Below are 8,022 nucleotides of genomic sequence, written 5' to 3'. Positions count from 1 at the left end.
AATGAACAATCTGAAAAGGAAATGAAGAAAACAATTCCATTTCCAACAGCATCAAAAAGAGTAAACCACATAGAGTAAACTTAACCCTGGAGATGAAAGACTGGTACCAAGGACACATGGGACAATATTACTGAAATATTGAGGAAGAACGGACTACATTGAAGATGTCTTATGTGCTTGAGGAGGAAGATGTCATATTGATAGAAAAAAAATCATCATGCTGATTAGGCATAGCACTCTTGGAAAGCAGAACAAAGCTAAGAATCTTCCATGTTCTTTATTCAGAATTTACTATAAACCTGTAGTAATCAAACAGTATGAATGACACAAAGACAGGTAAGAAAACCAATGGAATAAAATAGAAGCCCACAAATAGACCTTTCAGTATACAGGAAAACATTTTTTTTTTACAAGAGTACCATGACCATTCATTGGGGGAAAACCTTTTCTTTCTCAACACATGCTATGGGGAAAACAATGTTCTTGTACAAAAAAAACGGACTCTTACCTGATGCCATGCACAAAATTAATTCAAATGGATCAAAGACTTAAACATAAGAGCAGACGCTCTAAGCCTTAGAAGAAAATATAGAGGAGCATCCTATGTTACTTTGTTTGGGGCAATAATATAACACTGAAAACAGAAATTTAAAAAGTAATGGTACAGAGCTAGAAGTTGTTGGCTCATGCCTATATCCTAGTTACTCAGGAGGCTGAGATCTGAGGACTGCAATTTAATGCCAGTCCAGCCAGGAAAGCTTGTGAGTAGTAGAGCTATAGCTCAAGTGGTAGACTGGCAGCCTTACATGAATAAGCTAAGGGGCAGTGGGGTACTGTTTGTTCATACTTGTACATCTAGCTACTCAGGAGTCTGAGATTTGAGGATCAAAATTCAAAGCCAGTCCAGGAAGGAAAATTGTTGAAACTCTTATCCCCAATTAACCACCAGAAAACTGGAAGTGATGCTGTCGCTCAAAGCAGTAGGGTGTTAACTTTGAGTAAAAAGAGCTGAACAGTGCCTAGGCCCTGAGTTTAAGCCCCATAACTGACATAAAGGGAAAAAAGTAACCTTATTAGGTTGCTGCTAATCAACAAGCAATTCTCAAAATAATGTGTTGGTGAGCATATGGAAAAATGGGAAGCCTTGAACAGTGTTACTGGGGAGATAAAACAGTGTTACTACTATGGGAAAAAAGAATTAGGTAGACTCGTGCCTGAAATCCCAGATACTTGGGAGGGTGAGATGTTTTCAGTAGAAACAACCCAAGTGTTCATTAGAGAAATAATGTAAAAACAAAAAGTAGTCTATATCTACAATGTAATATTACCCTTAAAAGGAAAGAAGTGCTAGGTGCTGGTAGCTCACATCTGTCTTTCTAACTACTCAGGAAGCTGAGATCCGAGGACAGATAGGAAACTCCATGAGACTCTTATTTCCAACTAACTAACTAATTAAAAAACAACAACAACAAACAACAACAACAAAAACAGAAGTAATGCTATGGCTCAGCCGACGACCATGGGCTCAGTGTCCAACCAGCAGTTTGCAGGTGGCTGCACCAAGGCGGCGGAGAAGGCGCCCCGAGGACCCACAGGTGGGCGCCGCACGGGCAGCCGAGGAGCCCCAGCTGCTGCTGCATGGGGCAGGCGGCATCTGTAAGTGGTTCAACGTGCGCATGGGGTTCGGCTTCCTGTCCATGACCGCCTGGGCCGGGGTCGCGCTCGACCTCCCCGGTGGACGTCTTTGTGCACCAGAGTAAGCTGCACATGGAAGGCTTGCGGAGCCTGAAGGAGGGTGAGGCTGCGGAGTTCACCTTTAAGAAGTCCGCCAAAGGCCTAGAATCCACCCATGTCACTGGGCCTGGCAGGGTGTTCTGTATTGGGAGTGAGAGGCGGCCAAAGGGGGAGAACATGCAGAAACGCAGGTCCAAAGGAGACAGGTGCTACTCCTGTGGTGGTTTAGACCATCATGCCAAGGAATGCAAACTGCCACCCCAGCCCAAGAAGTGCCACTTCTGCCAAAGCATCAACCATCTGGTGGCCTCTTGTCCACTGAAGGCCCAGCAGGTCCCCAGTTCCCAGGGAAAGCCTGCCTACTTTCGGGAGGAGGAAGAAGAAGAGATCCACAGCCCTGCACTGCTCCCCGAGGCCCAGAATTGAGCCATCAGTCAGGGGGCCCAACTCTTGCTAGTAGGAATTTCCAAGGAGCAGGCATCAATGGGCAAAATGCACAGAGTGGGGATAGGGTGGGTTGGCGAGTATCTGGTTCTGCCATGTGTCTCAGGCCAGGGTTTCCCTGCATCACCCCATCTTCTCTTTAGGTGAGGAACTCCTATTGTGATCTATCCCAGTTCAAGTTGAGGGGCTTAGGGGGAACCATCCTTGAAGCCCAAATGCTTTACATGATAAGCCTCACCCCTCAGTCTCCAGCTTCTAAAAATGACCCAGATTGGCAAGTTCTTTTAAAGAAGGATGTGTAATCATTCCCTTGCCAGAATGTGAAACAAGCATAAGACCAGTAGATGAGGGGGCTCAATCCCTCAGGTAGTACCTTATGTGGGAAAGGGCCTTAGGAGCAAGGCAGGGTTGTTTTTGTTGTTTTTTTTTTTGTTTTTCCTCCCCATCTTGTATCCTTATCACCCTATTTTGAGCTGCAGTTCTGGGAGAGTTGTCCCATGCATTGGGTTGTGATGACAGGTAAAATGGGTGGCTGGGGAATGGCTGCAGACCTGCTCCTCTGAGCTTTTTCCCACCCCTTTTCTGGGCCAATGTGATTGTAATTTATTTGCTCCCTTAGATAACTTCACCTTGGGTACCCACTTTCTCCAGGATGCCAAACTGCACTATTTGTGCAAATGACGTATCTTGTGCATTTTAATTTTTTTTCTTAATATAAATATTCTGGTTTTGTATTCTTATATATTTTAATCTTAAGGCCCTCATTCCTGCACAGGTACACACTTACCCTGAGCAGCAACTCCAGGTCTGCACAGCAGGAAGACTTTGTTGTTTTTATCACCATGGAGAGCAACCATTTGGAGTGCACAGCCTATTGAACTACCTCATTTTTGCCAATTAGAGCTGGCTTTTCTGCCATAGGGTCCTCTTGAAACCCCTCCACTCATGGAAATGTTTTGTGGGAGACTAGGTTTTTAATTGGGCTGCCCCATGACTTGTTCTCCTTCTGCTGGAAGAATGGAAATTAGTCTAAACAGGAAACTGTGGCGTAGAGAAGGTATAAGAGGCCCAGAGAGGAAGCCAAGGTTAGTGGTTATCGTCTAATCCTAGGGATCTGGGACTTGGTTTTTCTTTTCATATACCAGATCTATCCCTTCCTGGGTTAGGAAAATCTAGCTTACCACGCACATAACTATGTGTACTTTTTTTCCCTCTCTCTCTCTCTTAAGAAATGGGAATTGATATGGTTAAATTTTGAGACCACAGGTTTGTGTCCACCTTATACTAGCCAGACAGGGATGGATATATAAAACAAGGACCAAAATCCTCAGCCTTTCAAAAGTCTTGACTTCCAGGGAGACCAATAAGTGAGGGCACCCGGAGCCAGTGTTCTGCCCTGCTGCATAGTGGTTCATAGTGTTGTGTTAACTAAAGGAGAAAAAGGGGGTTTCGTTTACATGCTGTGAGATCACCGCAAACCTACCTCACTGTTGAAATGGGACAAATGCAATAGAATGCATTGGGTGATGTGTGTCTGATCCTGGTTTCTTGTCTCCCCACAAGTGCTGCCCCCCCCTCTAGTTAATTGTATTTGTCTAGGCTTTGTAGGACTTTATTGAGTTTCAGAATTGGTAATTGCTAGGTGGCCTAGTTTGTGTAAATAATAATATGTGGGTCTTTCTCCGTGTTCTTTTGGGGTTTTATTGTTTACAAACTTACTTTTAGAATTGAGAAAAATAGCCAAAGTATCTTTGACAGAAGGTTCTGCACTAGACAAAAAAAATTGAAACAAAGTTAGGGGTACCTCTTCTAAAGTGAGGATCTTGGACCATTGTTTTTCTTTTGTGCTCTCGCTTCCCTTATTTCCCATTTTGGACTAGATCTTTTCTAAAAACAAGTCCTAGCCCCTACCCTTTTTCTCCCTCAAAAGAAAACGTACGTGCCCATATACAATCCTGGTAATGTCTCTCCAAATTTTATGTGACGTATACAAAGATTCAGGGGAAGCTAGGGCTCTACCCCCACCGTGTTCCAAACCTGAGCCCTTTAAAAAAAATGATTATTACCGTACGTGACATTTATGATCAAACCTACTTATTCCTTCATACTAGAGGGAAGCAATTGGGGCTTTCCATGTAGAAAGTGGGGTGAGGAGACCAGGAAAGGGAATATGAATGTATGTTCAAGTCACTCAGGAACTTGTACACAGGTGCAAGAAAGTTATGTCAAAGTGGCCACAAGATTGTTTAATAGGAGATGGACGAATGTAACACCATGTTTACTGCTAGAATCCAAAGCTTTGTGAGAAATCTTGAATTTATGGGGCGGGAGGGTGGGAGAGTGTACCTGTCTGTCCTTTCTCTGATCCCTGCAGACGGAAGCTCCCTTGGGCTTTGATGATCCCAGCCCTGGGTGTTTTGTTTCATGATTGATTTGTGCTGTACCCGAGTACTTCCTTTCCCCTTTTCTAATCATTTTTTTTTGTAACACATGCTGACTCTTCCCTTCCCTTCTTTTCCTGGGAAAATACAATGAATAAATAAATACTTATTTGGTACTCAAAAAAAAAATACCAGAACAGATTTGCAAGACTCATGTTACACATGCTCACATACGCATATTTCATGTAACACCCCCTGCCACACACACACACACACACACACACACGAGCACCTGAAGGCTTTCAGCTGATATAGACCTGGTCTACCTACCAGGCTTCATTCCAGTCTCCACCTTCTTGAGATTTTTAGTTCTTCAGGATCAATCAACTAAAACGGAAACCTAGTGTATCTCTGGGTAATGGGGACAATGAATTGGAGAGAATTCTGCTGAAGTCACACTGCTGATCTCTGACTTGTGCACGCTGGCTATGCGTACTGAAATATTCTCCAGAAGCTGTCTGATTGCAGACTTCCAGATGCATGAAGTCGAGTGTATCTATCTGCTTTGCCTAGGGCAGCCATTGAGGAACACATGTCCAGCTAAGGGAAGGAAAGACATAGAGTCTTAGGTCCCTCAAGTGATGCCATTAGGCCATTGTAAGGAGTAGAACTGCATAGATCTTTTCTGTTTCTGTTGACCAGAAATAAAGAGATGCGTTTGGTCAGTTGTGAATACACGAACCGAATGTCAGGCAGGGTATTTGAAATTGGGAATGAAATTGGAAACAAGACACTTCGGCACACAGTGACATTGAACGCTCTTCTCTGCGGATTCTTTTAACAAGGAACTGAGCAAGCAGTGGTTTAGAATTAAAATGTACCACTCTTTGAAAGCAGAATAAGAGCCTTGTCTTGGCAGTCAGGGAAAAGATCCCCTCCCATAGATTTCTGCATCCCTAACTATGGCTTTGAGCAGTCCCACATGCAGGCTGCTAGACATCGCATTACCATGGGTTTGAGTAGGCACAAATGGTTGGTCCCTGAGCATCATATCACAGTCTGTTGTCGTTGGAAGACTTGTACTTGAACAGTGAATTGACTGGATCCCAAAGATGTGTGCCAGAATGAGCATCCAGTCAGAGGAGCTAAATGACATATGGAGAGTTTGACCAAGTCTCCCCTGCATGGGGTTTGCCTCTTAGTAAGGTGTCAGCCAATTAGACATGAGTTTGACATCAGGTAGGGAAATGCTGTGAGCCAAATCTAGGGGCTCAAAAAGGATTAGCTCATCTTTGAGAGAGAGTGGTAAGGGAACACTGGAAGTGTTGACATTTGGACTTTTGCATGGCCAACATATCCAGAAAGAACAGAGCAAGATTGATTAATCAGTTTTGAAAAGGGGCTTCAACAAAAGTTCCTTGGAGTAGAGTAAACTTCGATAAAAGGATGAAGCCCTAGGTTTGGTAAGAATGAGTCACAGAAAGAGTGCATGAGTCCTGTGTGGAAAGGCCTGGAAAAGGAGGTAAAGAGAGCATGTGCCATGGAGAATTGTGGAGAATGGGAATTCTGCAGAACTGCAGGGCTCATCATCTTCCCAGGGCAGTGACCAGCTCAGGGCAGTCACCAGCTCAGGCTGACTGCATAGCAAGCAATAGTCCAGTGGCGAGGGATGCAGAAAAGACAAGTAAAGTTTTGCTAGCCAAAGGGAAGATAGGTTGTTTCTCTTTTCTTCTAGCAACATTGATTTCTAACTGTATAACCTATACAGTTAGGAAGTGGCAAATTCCACATCAGCTGAACATCCTATGTGGTGGTGACTTTTGTGGATTTCTGGTAGCAAATTGAGCCAAAAAATATGTCTGTCACCTGTCAAACATCACATGGCTACTCTTCAAAGTGGCCTACTGTTCTTACTTACTTTTTTTTTTTTTTTGCCAGTCCTGGGCTTGACCTCAGGGCCTGAGCACTGTCCTTGGACTTTCTCAAGGCTAGAGCTCTACCACTTGAGCCTCAGTACTACTTCTGGCTTTTTTTTTTCTATGTATGTGGTACCGAGGAATCGAACCCGGGTCTTAAAGGGCATGTTAGGTAAGTACTTTAACCACTAGGCAAAACTCCCAGCCCCTTACTTTCTTTTATGTATGCTTCCATATTGTTTGAAGTTTTTAATTTTAAGAATGTATCATTTAAGAGTCAAACTTTTTTCTAACTGCTAATAATCCTGGCTTCCATAAAACAAATTCCCCCAAACAGGAATAGGGGTTATCATGTGTTGAATAATGAGGAAAACCTTGAATGGCTTGGCATTGCTTAAGACAAACCACTTTCCATAATGTTTCAGATTAAACTACCCTCAAAACCCATGATGTGGTGACAGTATCTATCTGCTCGTGGTGAGGACAGGCTTGTTGCTCTCCTCTTTGAAGGACATGAAAGTCTTGATGAAAGGAACCATCAGAAAGAAGAAAGTGCCAGTAACTCGTGGCATTTTTGGAAGTCCTTAAAATAGTGGCCTTTACATACAATTGTTTTGAGACATCAGAAATTTTCCATTGTCCTTGAGATTCTATTTTCTACATGTTTTTTTTAAATCTGTTCTTTCCTGATTTGCAAAAACCAACTTTTGATGTGCAAAATTATAAAGTTGGGGCCGGGAGTTTGGCCTAGTGGTTAAAGTGCTTGCCTAGCATGCACGAAGACCCAGGTTCAATTCCTTGGTACCACATACTTAGAAAAAGCCGGAAGTGGTGCTGAGGCTCAAGTGGTAGAGCTCTAGCCTTGAGAAAAATCCAAGGACAGTGCTCAGGCCCTGAGCTTAAGCCCAGGACTGGTAATATATATAATATATATATATTATATATATAAAGTTGTATAGAAAACATATAATATATAAGGAGCAGGAATGATTTCATCCAAAGGGAAGGACAAATAGGTAGTAAAGATCTATAAGCTCTGGGCATCTTAGAAGCTAAGGAAGCCTGGAAAAAGTTTCATTTTCAAGGGAGAAGGAAGAGAGGAAAACAGAGATGAGAAATATCTACCTCATTTGTGGAAGTTTTCCATGAAAGTAGATTTCATGGAGATGGCAAAGATTGATTTAAATGAAGAACATATTTACGGAAAAGAAACCGCTCATGAATGATGAATGATCTTAGTTATTCAATTATATCTTAAAATGGCATCTATAAAATTGGTTGCATTTCCTTAGAACAAGGAAATTAGGCAGATTCTTCCTTAGAACAAGTTTCCAGGTCCTATGTCATATGTCATAGGTCATATGTCATAAACCCCTATTGGCTCATGTTTATAGTCACTTCCTACTCTGCATGAGATCTCTCAAGCACTTAAGAGATGTTTAATTGATTAATAAATGTCATTCTGTGGGTAATAGCAGTGTTCTAAGGTCCCAAGGAGATGTTAGAAACACACAATATGTGGCTTTTGTCTGCTAAAGAATCAAGTT

The 8,022-nt window shown here is 42.7% G+C and overlaps 1 pseudogene; it reads left to right on the top strand.

Moving 5' to 3' along the window:
- Positions 1-1,519: 1,519 nt before the first annotated feature.
- Positions 1,520-2,160, top strand: LOC150050113 (protein lin-28 homolog A pseudogene; annotated as a pseudogene).
- The last annotated feature ends 5,862 nt before the right edge of the window (positions 2,161-8,022 follow it).

This window comes from Megascapheus bottae, chromosome 18, assembly GCF_031878675.1.
Source record: "Megascapheus bottae isolate mThoBot1 chromosome 18, mThoBot2.hap1, whole genome shotgun sequence".
Lineage (NCBI taxonomy): Eukaryota > Metazoa > Chordata > Mammalia > Rodentia > Geomyidae > Megascapheus > Megascapheus bottae.
The sequence above is the reverse complement of the archived record's forward strand: the minus strand, read 5'-3'. Positions and strand labels throughout refer to the sequence as shown.